An 18,816-nucleotide genomic window follows, 5' to 3' on the forward strand; every position below is an offset into this window, starting at 1 on the left:
TTTGCCCCCCCTGACAGAGTCCTTCAGTGGGGGGACTGTGTGTCACGGTCTGGGAGTTTATCCATAACATACCAGTTAGGGCGTGGGCAGTGGATTCAGTTGTAACAGGCTCCGAGCTGGTGTCTTTGTCCAGTATCTGTCAGGGAACAGTGCTGCTTAATGGCTCCTGCAGGAGTGGGCCCGCTATTCCGCCACGAGGATTGCCCCACCCCTTCCCCTTTACCAGTTTCGGGCCATTTATTAAACGAGCGCAGTCTCAATTAGGCCTGCGGCCTGAATTGTTTGGGCTGCATTCATTTAGGATTGGGGCAGTATCCATTCAGGATTGGGGCAGCATTCATTTAGGATTGGGGCAGCATCCATTGCGGTCAGCATTGGTTTTTCCCCCCAGGGCATCAGGCGCATCGATAGATGGCGCTCTGGTGCCTTTAAATCCTAAGTGCGGAAAGGTGCCGCCAGGGCTCTGTGTGCAACGCCAGTGGGCACAATGTGTGCACTGCCAGGTTGGCACGATGTGTCAGAGCCATGTAGGCCCTGTTGGCAGCGCTCAGTGAGCATGTGCCACGCCAGTGTTGGCGAGATGTGTCAGAGCCGAGTAGGCTCTGTTGGCAGCGCTCAGTGGGCGTGTGCCGCGCCAGTGTTGGCGAGATGTGTCAGAGCCGGGTAGGCTCTGTTGGCAGCGCTCGGAGGGCGTGTGCCGCGCCAGTGTTGGCGAGATGTGTCAGAGCCGCGTAGGCTCTGTTGGCAGCGCTTGGAGGGCGTTTGCCGCGCCAGTGTCGGCGCAGGAGGTAGGTGGGGTCCTGTAAGTTAGCTAAGGTGGACCAGGTCACTGTCCGTGACTGGCCATGGGAGTGAGTATTCGAGCGGAGGAAGGATTCCTCCTTTCTCTTGGCCTGTCCAGTGAGCTTATCTCTCGATGTGCTTCTTTTTCCCACAGGTCCGCGAAGGAGCTGCCCCGCCAGGGTCTTGATCTGCGGACACTCCATAGTTTTTTGGGCCTGGAAGCATGCCAGGTCATCCAGTTTCAGCTCTCAGCTGGTGCTGGGTGATGTTGCGCACATTGATTGGTTGGCCAAGAGGGGTATGTGTTGGGGCCAATTTTTCCCAGCCATTTTGGAGTACATTGCTGGTAACCCCCTGCCGCAGGTAATCGTGGTGCACTTGGGCGAAAACGACTTGGGTCAGAGGACGTCCATGTCCTTGAGGCTCCAGGTCCGCAAGGATTTTAACTCATTAGTCCGTCAGTTTCCTGGGATTACTATCCTGTTGTCTGACATGCTGCCTAGGAGAATTTGGCACTGGGCGAGTTGTGTAAAAAGAATTGAGGTAGCACGAAAAAGGGTCAACGCTTACCTGGGCAGGGTCGTCACGGAGCTTGGTGGAGCGGCTATCCATCATCCCAGCATTGCTTTTGAGGAGCCTGCTCTTTACCGTGGCGATGGGGTTCACCTTTCTCCTATGGGTTATGGGCACTTTCTTTCAGAGTTGCAACAAGGCTTGGCCCTCTTTTTGGGTGTAGGGAAGGCCAAGCGCGAGGCTGACCTTCCCTTGTGGCGGTAGAAGTGCGGGGTGGGTAGACAGAAGACCTTCTCCGGCGTCCAATCTAAGCCAGCAAGGGCAGGGGTGAGCCAGAACCGCTCTTTGGATGCTTGTCCGGCTCGAGGAGGCAGGCTGGCTAGCCCCTGGTCTGAACTTTGGGGCCTTGCAGGGGTGACCTGAAGGCAGAATAGTTTGGCTGGCTTACCCTCTTTGGGCGACAGTGAAAGGCGGGCTTAATAACAATTGAGCTACGCCTGGAGTTGGGTGGACGCCCCATGAGACTGGGGGACGTAGACGGCTAGGCCGTTTCCCCCATTTAGAACCCCGCACTTAGTTTGGGTATTGTTTCCTATTTTGCCTTGTTGCGCTTGTTGTAAGTTAATAAAGTGGCCCATTTAATCCCATAACTGTTGTCGGCTGTATTTATTGGGGAATGCATGGTAAAGGCAGCTGGCGTGCCCGTATGGGCACGCTAGCGCTGATTGCCAGGCTAAACCCCCTATCAGCCGGCAGCAGGGCTTTGCTGCCAGCTGATTGGCTGGCTGGCCTTGGGGGGCGGGACAACTGAGCCTGATCTAGCGCGCAGGCGCTAGACCCGACTCAGTTCCGTTCCTGGAAGTGACCCCCTCCCACCCGCCCTGTAGCTAGTCTGGGATTAGCTGGTCGTTCTACGGAGGACCGGGTAGGAATTTTTGAGCATTATCTGATTGGCAATATGATGGTGCTTTGTTTTCGCCTACCTCAGACTGGCTATGGAGCGTGTTTGGGTTTGCATAATACCTCTTACTGTCCTGGTCACTGGCGGTAGAAGTGCGGGGTGGGTAGACAGAAGACCTTCTCCGGCGTCCAATCTAAGCCAGCAAAGGTAGGGGTGAGCCAGAACCGCTCTTTGGATGCTTGTCCGGCTCGAGGAGGCAGGCTGGCTAGCCCCTGGTCTGAACTTTGGGGCCTTGCAGGGGTGACCTGAAGGCAGAGTAGTTTGGCTGGCTTACCCTCTTTGGGCGACAGTGAAAGGCGGGCTTAATAACAATTGAGCTATGCCTGGAGTTGGGTGGACGCCCCATGAGACTGGGGGACGTAGACGGCTAGGCCGTTTCCCCCATTTAGAACCCCGCACTTAGTTTGGGTATTGTTTCCTATTTTGCCTTGTTGCGCTTGTTGTAAGTTAATAAAGTGGCCCATTTAATCCCATAACTGTTGTCGGCTGTATTTATTGGGGAATGCATGGTAAAACGTGGTAGCTGCTTTACCGATGCATTTGTTTTGTTCGGTATCGAGAGAAAGAGTGTCAGAGATCGTTGAGCCAAGGTACACAAAGTCATGGACAACCTCCAGTTCATGCACAGAGATTGTAATGCAGGGAAGTGAGTCCACATCCTGAACCATGACCTGTGTTTTCTTCAGGCTGATCGTCAGTCCAAAATTTTGGCAGGCCTTGCTAAAATGATCCATTTGCTGCTGGAGATCTTTGGCAGAGTGGGTAGTGACAGCTGCATCGTCAGCAAAGAGGAAGTCACGCAGACATTTCAGCTGAACTTTGGACTTTGCTCTCAGTCTGGAGAGGTTGAAGAGCTTTCCGTCTGATCTGGTCCGATCTGATCTGATCTGGTATATAAATACTGTTAATAATAATAATACACAAATATAGCCTAAATAAAATCACAATTAATGAAGAGGCCTGTGAAGAAAAAGCAAACATCTGCAATATGGTCAAAAATTAAATAAGACAGGCGTTTAGCAAATTAACCAAACATGATGCAGAATCTCTCATTTGCCTGGAAGATTTTCCCCTCAGTCTCTTAAGTTAAAAAAAAAAAGTTCATATCATTCCAAGAACATTCTGGCAAAATGTATGATTCCTTTGCCAAAAAGTATTATCTACGGGGGCATTTAATTATATCTGTTCAAATACCCGCATTATTATGAATCCCAGACTTAGGGTAGCAAAAGAAGTGAGTTTTCATTACAAATGCAGTCACATTAGATTAATTCTTGCCTCTTTTGCAAGTTCAAACAGACTTTTTCATCCACATGCCTCAGAAGTTGTGAATTGCAGCAATAACCCTCACCCTCCAGCATCAGGAACCCAGCTCAGTGATCAAATTTAAATTACAATAAGCAGTTTGAAGCATTTCTTAGCCAGAAAGAGGGAGAGAGGGCCCTGATCCTTGTGTCTGTTCTCCAGGGTCAGGTGCTTAGCTTGTAAAAAAAGAAAAGTGGGCTAGAAATTTACATTCTCTCCCAACTAAGAAGCTTGCCTTGTTCCGCAAAGCGGCTGCAAAGGCAAAATGAGCTTATAGTGCCAGCCGGAAGGGAAGTGAATGAGATGCTATGAGCAGCTGACAGGATCCCCAGGGGAAAAAAAATTATAAAGACTTCAAAGCACATCCTCAAATGCCAGCAAAATACAATCCAATTTCTGTAGCCTTGACTCAGATGAAATTCAAACAACTAATCCCTAAACAGCGGTCAGAGATCTGGTCCTTAAATAGAGACAAGGACACACAAGAACAGCGGTCTCCAAGCTGGAAATGTTTGTGAGCTGCAAACAGCCTCCCCTGCACTTACCACTCCATGGGGGAGGCTGCCATTGTCACCGCCAATCTCCAATCTCTGCACACTTTGCCCAGCTGTGTCTGCCAGGAAATTTGGGTGCAGAGTCTGCTGGAGCAGCAGAATGCAGAAGCGACTGGGCACAGCGAACATGGAGGTAGATCAGCAGCAACAATGGCAGCCTCTCCCATGAAACAGTAAGCTCCATTCACGCAGAGGAGGGATTAGTGAGGCGCCAGATTCATCCCGTGGGCCGCAGTTTGGAGCGACCTACGCAAGATCATCTGAAAACATAAAAGAAATTAGAACAACCAAGAATGGCACACCTTTACTATCTGTGCTGATGGTTTGTGATTTGTTTATAATGGGGTTTGGTTTACTGAACACATTTTCTGAATGCAGCCGAGGCTGCAATCCTATGCACACTTTCGTGGGAGTAAGCCCCACTGAACATAATGGGACTTAGTTCTCAGTAGACATGCACAGGATTGCGCTGTAGGACATCCTATTGAGTGTCTTTGTCAGCAAGGAACATATTTGCAAAACATACTTTGTACCAGGGCTTTTTTTCTAATGGAACACGGGGGAACGGAGTTCCGGCACCTTTTTGCAGGGGCCCCTCCCCTTTGGAGGCATTGCAGGAGGGGGGAGCAAAACAGAGGCATTAGCTGGGTGGGTGCTGGGGGGCGCAGGGTGGAGAGGCACCTGGCCCCTACCTGACCGCACAACGACCCCCTCCTGTCCCCATCTCCAAGCTCTCACCTGAGCCCAGCCACCTCCCCTCCCCCCATGCTCTGCTTCCTTGCGCAGCTTCCAAGCCGGTGGAGGGTGCGGGGGACACGCGCCAACGCCGAGGAGGAGGATGGACAGCCTGCCAGCCAGGGAGACGGGCTGCGGCACCCACGGAACGCCCAGGTACTGGCTTGGCGGAGGAGGAGGGGAAGGAAGCTGGCTGGTGCAGCCCCCGTGCCAATCTGCTGCACGAGCCTAGGCATGACTACTCAGAAGTAAGTCTCATTGTGCTCAATGGGGCTTGCTCCTGGGAAAGGGTGCATAGCCTTGCAGCCTGAGAGCCCAAGCCTATGCATGTCTACTCAGAAGTAAGTTCCATTGTGTTCAATGGGGCTTACTCCCGGGAAAGTGTAATAGCCTTGTAGCCTGAGTAGACAGGCAGAGGAAGAGCTCTGAGGCTGCAGTCCTCTCCACACTTTCCTGGGAGGAAGCCCCACTGCCTCTAATGGGACTGACTTCTGAGGAGACAGGCAGAGGAGGGGCTCTGAGGCTGCAGTCCTCTCCACACCTTCCTGGGAGGAAGCCCCACTGCCTCTAATGGGATTGACTTCTGAGGAGACATCCATAGGCTTTGGTTCTGAGGTTGCCGTTCTCTCCACACTTTCTTAATCCTGGCAGAGATATATATCTGCACCCGTTTTCATATGCTAAGGGCAGGTGAAAAGGGATTCTACGTGTGTACAACATGCTGTCCAGCCTTGCCAGAGATCCTCCTCATCCTTCCCCCACAAGCATGCCTTCCGCCAGCCAGCATTTGCAGCTCCTCTCCAGCAATGCACAGCAGCTGCTCAGGGCAGCAGAGAACATACAATTGCATGCCAGGTGCCTTCCCAAAGACACAGAGTATTCTGATACCTGGATTAAACCATATTTAATAGCTTGTTTGCAAACGTAGCTGTTTCTATGTGCACCTAAGGACCCCTCTCATGTAAGAATTCCTTTTTTGTTCTTACTCCCACAGTTGCTTAGCATAATTTTACTACATGGAACTCATGTAAGCCATTTTTCGGAATCTATTCACTGCTTCCTCTCCTCGAAGTAGTGCCACACTACATACTACACGCTACAAGTGCACCTGTGCAGTATTTTTCCCCATGTGTAGAAAAAGTAGCTAGGGGGAAGGGGATGTGGAGATTGACAGCCCAATCCTATGCATGTCTACTCAGAAGTAAGTTCATCTTTAGGGGGGAAGCACATAAAAAATATTTTATTTCTCCAATAAAAAATGGTTTAAAAATAAATAAATAAATAAATAAAAGATTGACAAGTTGTGAGTTCCTGCACCTTTTTTTTTTTACAAAAAAATCACTGCTTTGTACTAACTGCATTCAGCATTCTTTGCATTCCTGTCCAACAGTTTACCAGCAGGTTTCCCATCCCCTCCCAAACCCAACACTGAGTATGACAGTCTTCTCACAATATTTAATTGGGATAAAAAGGCTTTGCAATTTGAGCAGTGCATTAGAGAAGGACAGACAGCTTAGGAGTCCATAAAGAGCCACAACAAGTGGGGCTGTTTTGGAGTCTGTTCCTGTTCTTGTAGCATCTCATTTTGCATTGCAGTGCAGTGCTGTCTCCCCCTCTCATCCAAGGTCAACCCCTTTATCTTCATGGATGTGAGGCCCTCACCAATGAGCAGCGGCCTCTCCTTGGGTAGTTGGTCAGCTCCCAAATACCAGTGCTCCTTCTGGTCTCACATGCAACTTCCTTGCCTGCCTGCCTTACATACACTCTTCAATAAAAACTATTGATTGGAAAACCTTACAAGTGCACTTTAAAAAGATGGGCTTTTAGGAGTGAATTAGGGGAGCTATAGGAGCAGAGAGCCATGAAAAATGTATATGATTTCTTGAGTTAATCACAGCAATAATGCATGTTACTGACACCAGGCTTTCTCTGCAGATAGAAGAACCCTCATTTACCCCCTTTATCCATTTATCTGGAAAGCAGCCATCAGAGTGAACAAAACAATGACTTACAGGTGAGGGAGTCCAGGGCAATAAATCAGCATTTGTCTGATCAGCAAATAGAATGACAGGCCTCAGTGTAACAGCTTTGTTCCTGCAGGAGACTGCTTAGTGATAAAGGAGAGGAAGGCTCCCCTGGGGTGCATTCTGTAAGGACACCGAAACAGAGATTGGCATCTCTTGCTCAGGCTAGAGGGACTCTCCTGACACCTCTGTGTAAACAACGGGTGCTAATAGTTCAGAAGAATGGCCTATCTAACCCACCCTATCGGAAGCATCACAAACTTCGTTGTTTCCCTCTGAAATGAATGGGAAGGATTCTCAAGCCAAATTTACTCTGCATCTGCTTGCAAACATTCCAGTCTCACAGTTTGATTTCTTTTTTTAGCATTCCCACTTAGTGACACTACTGTATTTGGAGACTTTAAATGGTGGTATCTAAATACTAGATTTGGTAAGCTGATACTTAACTTGAGCCTTAATCACACATCCTTTGCACATCCTTTGTGATGAAAGTTCATCTAGGCACATAGGGTCTGGAAAACCTGAAGTGACCCCTGTGTATACATTTGTATATCCAAAGGACTCTGTGTGTTTGGGAAGCCTGAAAAAAACACCCTGAAAATGCAAAACCAAATGCAAAGCCATGTATACACTTGTACGTGTGTGTGAACGTTCTCCAACCTTACAATGAATGTGCTTAGGCTGGGGGCAGGGTCTGCTGATGCAGTGATGCCCTGTAGGGTTGGGAGAGACTACACAGGCATCTAATGGAAATAGATATGCTCTCCTATTTGTAGCGTTTGTATAGCCCAATCTTTTCCTTGCCATAGCATGCACCCAGGCCAACACTGGCTATATGGCATGCTATGAAGGGGGGGGGGGGGAGTGATTGGGAGTCTTGGGAGGGGAAAGGAAAAATATTCTCTCTTACCCCTCGGTAAGCTCCTCAACTGCTAATGGGTCTCTACAGACCTGTGCCATCTCTTCAGCTGGCACAAGTCCAAGAAGATGAAGGTGTTGTGTCAGGTTGCTCCAGAAAGGATAGCCTCTGGGTGCCACCTCCACCCATCTCCAATGTACCCCCAGTCTTTCTCCTTGTTCACCCTGATCCTCCTACTTCCCCGTCCTGTTCCATCTGCCCTGCCTACTTACCAGTGGGGCTCCTCTTTGCCACTGCCGTGCACGAGGTCCTCCAGATGTGCACAGCTCCCTGTGCTTCCGAAAGGCATTTTAGGATGTCATAAAGTTAGCGAGCATCCTATAGGACTGGGTTGAGACTGTTTCATTATTTTTATAATCTGCCTTAAATCACAGAAATGGGATATATACATATTTAAAATATTTTACCCCATATTTTACCCCTGCTAATTGGGTAAGAGATACTTTTTCAACTGGGTGCTCCTTTTTTTTTTTTTTTTTGGCAGGGGGAGAGTAACTGGCCCATCTCACCCCAGCACTGTCTGTTCTAGTGGCTGTCTGCTGGTATTCCTTGGCATCTTTTTCGATTGTGAGCCCTTTTGGGACAGGGAGCCATTTAGTTATTTTTCTCTGTGAACCGCTTTGTGAACTTTTAGTTGAAAAGTGGTATATAAATACTGTTAATAATAATAAATAAAATAATTAAAACTTTAGCTACAAAGAAGGTAGATATTACAACAGTCAATCTCCATATTTTTTTGGAATATCTACTGCATGGTGTGTTTGTGTGATGGATGCACATTGCGTAACATATCTTGGGTTATTGCAATTCCATTGAGTTAACTCTCTAATAAGTTCCATGTAGATGGTATAGCGGCTACAATGGCAATATGCCAATGGAGTTTCAATACCCCATTTCTAATTGCATATTCAGCGTTTTACTGAACATGATGTAGGATCCAATGTATGGGCTATCAGCAATGTTCATTATGCATAAATTAACCCCTACCCCCAAAACAATTTTCTACGGATATATATTTATACAAGAAGGGCCCGTCTCTTATTTAAGAAACCTAATTGGTTATGCTAAATGCAGAGAAAGAGGAAGCAACCATCCTTTTCCTATAAATACCATTCCCAAATAAGTGGAAACTGACTTCCTGGGGATTTCTCAGTCTTGGGAAAGAAAGTGGAACAAAAACTAAATTATACAACAGTTTATTTAGCAATAGGGGGAAAAAAAGGCTGAGCGTGTCTGCCTGGCCTTGATAACATTTTAATAATTTACCGGTGCAAATTTCACACAAGAAATAGCTTTTGAGAAGGATGATAGAAATTTTGGAGGACATAAATAAAGGAGAAAATAAACACTAATGCTCCACGGTCGGAGGAATTTCAGGCAGAGCAGACCAGTTTGGGCTGGATTTAGTTATACAGCATCAGTCTGGTTTGAGTTGAGGACTAGGACATTCTAGTGCTAAAAGCAGCCACGCATCTGTGGGTAAGTATGGGTGCAAAGCATTGTTTCACATGGCCAAAACGAGCAGCAGACCAGTTTAACATTTGCATATTCTGTGGAGTTGCCAGGAGAAAGACAGTGGTGGCCTAATATGGCTCATGTACTCTGCAAATTCCCCTGGGGGCTGGGGATAAGAATAGGCCCTCAGTTTGGCTGTACTTGTCATAAGAGGCGACTAAACAGCCACCGGGTTGATGGGACTCATCAGCCTGGGAAGGCAGCTCATCTGAGAGAAGGAAAACTCTGACCCCAAACCTCCACCGCCTTGTGGCTACATCCAGTTATGGAAAAGGCTTCAGGAGTCAACCTCGAGGCAAAATCAGGAGCCAGAGTCCCTGAGGCAGTTCATGGCTGAACAATGTCACGTTCTGGCAACTCCTGCGACGCCGCTGGAACCAACCGTATTGGCCTCTGCCTTTCCATTGGACCATTTCAGCGACATGGAGAGGGGGGATTTGCTGCATGGGTAACAGCCTATCTTCCATACGTACTTTACCCAGGCTTCGCGCACTGGAGAGGACACTCTGTTCCAGAACCACCATTCAGAGCGCGATGCCATAGTCTTCCGAGACTGAAGGATGCCAACAACAACTCTGCAAAGTGATTTAGAACATGCCAAATAGGATATACTTCAGAGCCACATTCAGAACTATAATGAGAGTGTACCACTTCAAATTATAAGTTCGGATCTGTTTGAATGTTCTCTCATTCATATATCAGCCTCCCTGCATTTATCCCTGCATATATCAGCAAGGACACTGTGTTAGGACCTTCTCCCAGACACATTAGTTTCCTACGGGCTAGTACATTTTTAAATGAAGAAGCATTCATCCATTCAACCCTCAACTGCATTATCAAGTGGTCCGGTCCTTGCAAAACTACCAAGTCTCAGCAGCTCATTTTCTACCACTACTGCTGTGTAGCTCAGACTTCAATCTCAAGATCAAGGCTAGGGAGCTGTCCAGCACTTTGAGTCCTACAGTGCAATTTTTTTTTTAAACCCCTGACACCAGTGGATGCTAGAGTCAGAAATGGAATAGAATCCTGCGTCTTGGCCTTATCAGGAAGATAGCAGCATTGGGCAGACAGGTTTCAGAGTCTGGGTGGGTTGGGAAGTGAGTCATTAACCCAGTGATTTTCAACCTTTTTTTTCAATCACATGACACACTGAGAAGGTGCTAAAATTGTCATCAGTTTTTTGACAATTAACACTGCATTACTGACCAGGGGCTCACATTACCCATTGGCCCTACAAATATATGACCCTACCCCTGACTAATGGGGCACACCTTCAGACCATTCATGACACATCAATGTGCCATGGCACAGTGGTTGAAATTTGCTGCATTAATCACATGGGAGACTGACACACAAAAAGAAAAATAATCACTGACCAGAAAGTGCAATAAAAGAGAAATGTAATGGTCAGGTTAAGATAAGATGCAAAATATTTACTATCACATGCAAACATTTATTTGAAAGAAGCAATTCTGAAACACTTAAAGTTGCAAATAGGTAAAATTGACAAATTATTTAAAACATTAATACCCAGAATGTACTAAAAGCAAACACTCCAGCTGATTATGCTTGGCTGTGGGCCCAGAGAACAACAATTCAAATTGCCAATAAACATAGTGAAATGGAGCCCTGAAGCAAATAGTGCAGACCAAAGATGGCAGGGGTCAAGTTCTATAAGAAACAACTGAAGGCCACAAAAGTTAGAAGTGAGTAATGTAGGCAAGATAGGCAGGAGGTCATCTTTCAGACAACAGTGCAGGGGAAAGGAAAAAGCACTTAGCCAGATAGGCTCTTCTAGAAAAACATGTTCTGAGCTTAGGGATTTTATCAGGCTTACAGCCCAATTCTATGCTTGTGATACAATGGCAGATCTTGTAAACTGCCATTGTAATGGGTGAGACACCATCACCCAATTCGCTCCTATGGCAGGTGGCTGACTACCAATGGTGTGGAAGCAAGGAAGCCCCACACTAGCAGTAGTGGTGGTGGTGGGTGCGGATCAGGAACAGGTTGGGGCAGGAATCAGACCAGACCGGGGGTGAGTCAGGGACCTATCTCAGTGGCAGCAGCATCCACAGGATCTAGATTTGGGGTCAACACGCCCCTTGGACCTACCACCAGCAAAATAGTTTTTGTAGATATGCGTAGGCCCATCGAGGACAAGAAGCAGCAGAGAAGGTAAATACAAATTTTCTTACCTCTCCTGCCCTGCCTGGTCCTCAGATGGGCTGCTGGATACAGCGGAGCTTGCGTTAGTATTCCTGCATCATACAGGCCTGCCAAGGATAGGATTGGGCTGCAGAACATTGGCCTTTGGAGTTGGCCGATTGAGTACTAAGCTGAAGATCAGCTAAGTTAGTTTGTGCTGAACCCTAGAAGGCATCCTTGAAGAATAAGCAAGGCTTGTGACAGAAACCTGTCTTGGGTGGTTCAGAAGGTAAGATACTAGAGCCTGGATGCTGGGGACCCCAGTCTCCAAATCACCACCCCACATCAGCGCTGCCTTTTGCCAGCTCAATCAGATTTGGGTTCTGCTGTATAAAACTGCCCAAAGTTTAATTTGTATGCAAAGGTTATACCACAAGTGTGTCCGACATTAAAATGCATGATTCAAATGACTGAAAGAGTTGAAGTTTAAATTCAAGTTTGGTCTATCCCTGTCCCATTCCCAGCTCACATCCTCATTTTGGATTAAGTTTCATAATGAAAATGACCTTTCTTCAGCCAAATTCCCAGCTTCAATTTGATTGCAAATGCATATGTTAAAACGTAAAGTTTAATCAGCTTCAGATCTAGTTAGTAGTAGCTGGAGGGTCAGAATGAGAGCAAGAGAGAGACAGAGCACCATAGCAACCGACTGAGGGCACACATCAAGCCAATGTAGAGTAGTGAAAAAAGTGCTATTCATACATCTGTGAAACTCATTGGTTATCCTGGGACAAGTCAGTTTTTCTCAGTCTAACCAACCTTACAGTATTGCTGCTTCCACCATGTTGTTATTAGATTGAAGCAGCAATGTATTGCTGAGACTAAGGAGCAGCACTGCCTCATATAACAGCTGGGTTTGTTTTGGGCAGTGGTGATGGGGAGAATCTCTGATGCAACAACGCACACATGGATCAGACTGACTAAGCCACCCATACTACAACTTGTGAGAAGCAATGGTAAGGATGCCTTCTGCACTCAGAAGTTATTTCAGAGGAATAGACTCTAGTTGTCTGGAGGTTGCATTTTCAAGAAACAAACATTTTTTGGCTGATGCAGCCTTTACTTCACAATTTGATATGTATGAAGAACATATGTATGATGTTCATGAAGAACATCCCTCTCAGGGAAGCATCAGGTAGTATAAGAGGTCATGAGACAATATACGGGGATGCAGGGGTCCATTTGTAGACAGCCCCAAATTACAGTAGGCTTAAATTACAGTAGCCCCAAATTGCAGAGGGACAGGAGTTAGCCTTGGAAGCTTTTGGCAGAGAAAGGTAGGCCAAGACCCTCAAGACAATGGCTACATATGCACCATGGCGAGTCTCAGATTCATGCATTCCCCTGTTGTTCATGCATGAGGGGAGGATATTTGAAGCTTTCATTTTGTCTTCCACTTTTTTTTTTCAAATACAGGAAACTGTGTCTTGTAACAAATTGTGAGTGGAAGTGTCATATTTCCTCCTCATGCTCATGAAGGAGGGGGAAGAGAAGGGGAGAAGCGGAAGTGCACGTGGCCTCTGGGACACCAAGTGCCTCGGGAACAAAGTGTCAGGTAAGGCACCGCGAGTTTAGCATCTGTGAGAGGAGAAGGGGAAGGCGAGTGGACCTCTGAGTTTTGGTGAAGGAGAGGGAAGACTCCCTGAGTTGTGAAGAGGAGAGGACGAAGAGAAGGAGAAGGTAAGTGTACTCTTTCTAACTCTTTGTCTTCTAACTTTAAATCAATGTTAGACCAACTCTGAAATTTAGCTTTACCTTTAGCTTAGCTTTACCTAAGTTAGCACCTAATCTAACCTGAGGGAGGGATTCTAAGGTCCAGCAAGTTGGGGCACAGGAGCTAGGTGAGGGTAATAAAAATAAATACATAAGTGCGTATAGAGGACTACTCTAGGAGCAGAGTCCTACTTGTGAGTAAGAGCCCAAGGTACAGGCACTTGGAAAAATAAATGAAACAGAGGAGGATAAAGTGGAAAGCAAGTTTTTCTACTTGGTTTAAATTAACCCTATACTTAACCCAAGTTAAACTTAATCTAAACAGGATTTAAACCTTAGTGTGTAATTTCTGCCAAGCCAAAAAACTCTTAAACCAGTGCAGTTTAAACTCAAATAAAAAACCAGCTTGAGGTTAAAAAAAACAGTCCAGCCTCAGAGAACTGAAGTAGGAAAGAACCTAGGAAGGGCCAGTTCCCACCCAGCCAGGGCAATTTGGCATAGTCATTGTCCTTTAGGTCATAGTAATTGACCTTTAAGAGTTGATAAGAGCCCCATTAGGCAAATTCAAGCACCCCATTCAGGGAAATCTCACCTGCTAAGACAAGCCCATTTTCAATCAGCAAGGAGGAGGAGCTAGCTAGGAGTATAAAGTTATTGCCTGCCACCGCATGAGTCCTCTGCAGAAGCGCGCGTGGCCTCTGGGACACCCAGTGCCTCGGGAACAAAGTGCCAGGTAAGGCACCGTGAGTTTAGCATCTGGGTGAGTTCAGCAGCAGGGTGGGGAAGCCCCAGATACCGCCCTTTCTTTTCCCTTGAGAAGAGGGCTGCTAACCAGTGTAGGGTTTTTAAGTACCCCTAAACAAAAACAAACAAAATTAAAAAGCTATGTAGTCAGACAGCCAGCAGCAGGGTGGGGGCTATCCAGTGTTTTGCATCAAGTGCCACATGTATGACTATATGCTTCTGGGGCATGTCATGGTTGTGTCCTCAGTGCAAGGAGCTCCAGGGACTCAGGGAACGCTTCTGCTCCCTTGAAGCCTTGGTGGCTAGACAGGCGGAGATCAGGGGTCTCAATGTGTGGATGAGACGGTGGTGTAGGGGTTTAGATTTGTTAGGCACAGGGAAACGTTTTGGGACAAGCAGGGCCTGTACAAGAGGGACGGGCTCCACTTGAACCAGAATGGAACCAGACTGCTGGTGCATAACATTAAAAAGGTGGCAGAGCAGCTTTTAAACTGATCCCTGGGGGAAAGTCGACAGGAGCTGAGGGGCATCCGGTTTGGAACTCCTCATCCCTATGGGACGAGGATGGGGAGGTTAGAGAGCAACAAGGTAAAGGCAGAGTAGGAGAAGAAATTGGGAATGGTAGTGTGATGGGATGTGATAGACGGTTTGGCACAATTAGAGGATTCAGGGATAAAGGAGCTAATAAGCAGCCCATCCTGGGGCATTCCATGTATAAATGCTTTTATGCAAATGCCCGAAGTCTCTGAGCAAAGATGGGAGAACTGGAATGTCTGGTGACTAGGGAAAACATTGACATAGTGGGCATAACAGAAACTTGGTGGAATGTGGAGAATCAGTGGGATACCACAATCCCAGGCTATAAACTCTATAGGAGGGACATGGAGGGGCGTGTTGGAGATGGGGTGGCCATTTATGTTAAGGAAGGGATAGAATCAAGCAAAGTAGAGATTGAAGGTGGTTTCGACTCCATAGAATCTCTATGGGTTAAATTACCAGGCCTGAGGAGTGATGTAATACTGGGGACGTACTATAGTTCTCCAGACCAGAAACCAGAAGGGAACCTTGAAATGAGGAAACAGATCAGGGAGGTAACAAGGAGGGACAGGGCTGTAATCATGGGGGACTTCAATTATCCTCATATAGACTGGGTCAATTTGTGTTCTGGTCACGAAAAGGAGACCGGATTCCTTGACATGCTAAATGACTGTGCCTTAGAGCAGCTAGGCATGGAGCGCACCAGAGGACAGGTGACTCTGGATTTAATATTGTGCAGTAATCAGGACCTGGTTAGAGATGTCAATGTTATTGAGCCTTTGGGGAACAGTGATCATGCTGCGATCCGTTTCAACATGCACGTCGTGGGAAGAATACCGGGTAAATCTCTCACAAAAACCCTTGACTTCCGACAAGCGGACTTCCCCCAAATGAGGAGGCTGGTTAGGAGGAGGTTGAAAGGAAAGGTAAAAAGAGTCCAGTTTCTACAGAGAGCATGGAGGTTGCTCAAATCAACAGTAATAGAGGCCCAGCAGAAGTGTATACCGCACAGGAAGAAGGGCTCCACTAAGTCCAGGAGGGTGCCTGCATGGCTAACCAGCCAAGTTAGAGAGGCCGTAAAGGGCAAGGAAGCTTCCTTCAGCTTCCTTCAACTTCCTCTTGCCCTAATGAGGAGAATAAAAAGGAACATAAACTGTGGCAAAAAGAATGTAAGAAGGTGATGCGGGAGGCCAAGAGAGACTATGAGGAACACATGGCCAGCAGCATTAAGGGGAATAATAAAAGCTTCTTCAAATATGTTAGAAGCAGGAAACCCGCCAGTGAAGCGGTTTGCCCTCTGGATGGTGAGGGAGGGAAAGGGGAGATAAAAGGAGACTTAGAGATGGCAGAAAAATTAAATGAGTTCTTTGCATCTGTCTTCACGGCAGAAGACCTCGGGCAGATACCGCTGCCCGAACGGCCCCTCCTGACCAAGGAATTAAGTCAGATAGAGGTTAAAAGAGAAGATGTTTCAGACCTCATTAATAAATTAAAGATCAATAAGTCACCGGGCCCCGATGGCATCAACCCAAGAGTTATTAAGGAATTGAAAAATGAAGTTGCTGATCTCTTGACTAAAATATGCAACTTGTCCCTCAGAACGGTCACAGTACCAGAGGATTGGAGGACAGCAAATGTCATACCAATCTTTAAAAAGGAAAAGAAGGGGGGAAACTATAGGCCAGTCAGCCTAATAATAATAATAATAATAATATACAGTATTTATATACCGCCTTTCTTGGTCTTTATTCAAGACTTTATTCAAGGCGGTTTACACAGGCAGGCTTATTAAATCCACGCAGGGATTTTTACAAATTGAAAGAAGGTTCTCTCTTTCAAGAACCACCACATTCAAGGTGTTACACTCCGATCTGGTTTAACATTCTGGCCTCCATCCTCCCACGCTCCGAGCAGATGGAACAGCTCAGCTGCAGCTTGCCAGCTGCTTCAAGGTCGCATGGTGCCGGTGGCCTCGAACTGGCGACCTTGTGGATGTTAATCTTCAGGCAAATGGAGGCTCTACCCTCTAGACCAGACCTCCTGCCCATCTATCTTACGGGGTAAGATGGTGGAATGCCTCATCAAAGATAGAATCTCAAAACACATAGACAAACAGGCCTTGCTGAGGGAGAGTCAGCATGGCTTCTGTCAGGGTAAGTCTTATCTCACAAAACTTTTAGAATTCTTTGAAAAGGTCAACAGGCATGTGGATGCAGGAGAACCCGTGAACATTAAAAACTCCACAGTCAGGGAATTAGAGGGCAGGTCCTCTCCTGCATTGAGACTTGGTTGAAGACCAGGAAACAGAGAGTGGATGTCAATGGGCATTTTTCACAGTGGAGAGAGGTGAAAAGCGGTGTGCCCCAAGGATCTGTCCAGGGACTGGTGCTCTGCAACCTGTTCATAAATGACCTGGAGACAGGGGTGAGCAGTGAGGTGGCAAAGTTTGCAGACGACACCAAACATTTCCGAGTGGTGAAGACCAGAAGTGATTGTGAGGAGCTCCAGACGGATCTCTCCAAACTGGCAGAATGGGCAGCAAAATAACAGATGCGTTTCAATGTAAGTGTAAAGTCATGCACATTGGGGCAAAAAATCAAAACTTCACATATAGGCTGATGGGTTCTGAACTGTCTGTGACAGATCAGGAGAGAGATCTTGCGGTGGTGGTGAACAAGTCGATGAAAGTGTCAACCCAATGTGCGGCCGCAGTAAAGAAGGTCAATTCTATGCTTGGGATCATTAGAAAAGGTACTGAGAACACAACAGCTAATATTATAATGCCGTTGTGCAAATCGATGGTAAGGCCACACCTGGAGTATTGTGTCCAGTTCTGGTTGCCACATCTCAAAAAGGACATAGTGGAAATGGAAAAGGTGCAAAAGAGAGTGATTAAGATGATTACAGGGCTGGGGCACCTTCCTTATGAGGAAAGGCTATGGCATTCGGGCTTCTTCAGCCTAGAAAAGAGACGCCTGAGGGGGGACATGATTGAGACATACAAAATTATGCATGGGAAGGATAAAGTGGATGCTCTTTATACTCTCACATAACACCAGAACCAGGGGACATCCACTAAAATTGAGGGTTGGGAGAGTTAGGACAGGCAAGAGAAAATATTTCTTTACTCAGTGTGTGGTCGGTCTGTGGAACTCCTTGCTACAGGATGTGGTGACGGCATCTGGCCTGGATGCCTTTAAAAGGGGATTGGACAGGTTTCTGGAGGAAAAATCCATTATGGATTACAAGCCATGATGTGTATGTGCAACCTCCTGATTTTAGAAATGGGCTATGTCAGAATGCCAGATGCAAGGGAGGGCACCAGGATGCAGGTCTCTTGTTATCAGGTGTGCTCCCTGGGGCATTTGGTGGGGCTGCTGTGAGATACCGGAAGCTGGACTAGATGGACCTATGGCCTGATCCAGTGGGGCTGTTCTTATGGAGGCATGTGTGGAAACCCAAGACCTACCATGGTAAGCTGTTTAACAATGAACCGTAGCTTATTGTTATGTTTGAACATGGCCAGAACTGTCTGAATTAAAGGAGACAAGGCTGTAGAAACATTAGCCAGAAACACCAGCAAAATCCATTTTTAAGTTCCAAATAATAAACTGCAACAAACACCCCACAAATGTTCAATGAAATCTTTAGAGAAAGGGCAGTACGAGGCTGCCTAATACATCCATCTAACTGAGGACAACTTGCTTCCTGTTCCTAGCATTTGAAGGGCAGAGCTACTGGCCCTAAGGGAATTGTACCTCTGCAGCAATCACTACCGGATCAACAAAGAAATCCATAAGTAAGCTGATTTAAGCAGCAGTTGCAAAATTCAGCAATTGAGTTTGAGGTTATGCAATCTTTACAAAATGGAAGAAAGAATGGAGGAAAATTGAAATCAAAGGAGAATACCATTAAGGAATTCAGTTCTGATTAGTCCAAGAACAATCGCTCAGAAAAAAAATGAAAGCATAAAATTCTTCCTGTGAGGCTGACTGTAGTTGGACGTGGCCTTTTCAGTGGGCCTTGTGGAAGATTGGATGAGAGTTGAGGAGAGCCAGTCTCTTTTTGTCTGTCTCTAGATGGCAGCATTGCTCCATTAGAAGCTACTGCAGACTGGTTGGCTGTCATTGTTATTTTTGGCTCGTCACTTAGGTGACCCTTACTGATTAAATTTGGGGAAAGGGTCATTTCTTGCACTTAGATTTTTTTACCTTTCCAATCCAAGACTGCTGTTGAGTTTTTGAACAGCCAGCCAGAGAGGAGAGACGTGGAAGAGGGCAGTGACTGCTCGTTTATGGGGGGCAT

Source organism: Tiliqua scincoides, chromosome 3, assembly GCF_035046505.1.
Source record: "Tiliqua scincoides isolate rTilSci1 chromosome 3, rTilSci1.hap2, whole genome shotgun sequence".
In the NCBI taxonomy this organism is placed as follows: domain Eukaryota; kingdom Metazoa; phylum Chordata; class Lepidosauria; order Squamata; family Scincidae; genus Tiliqua; species Tiliqua scincoides.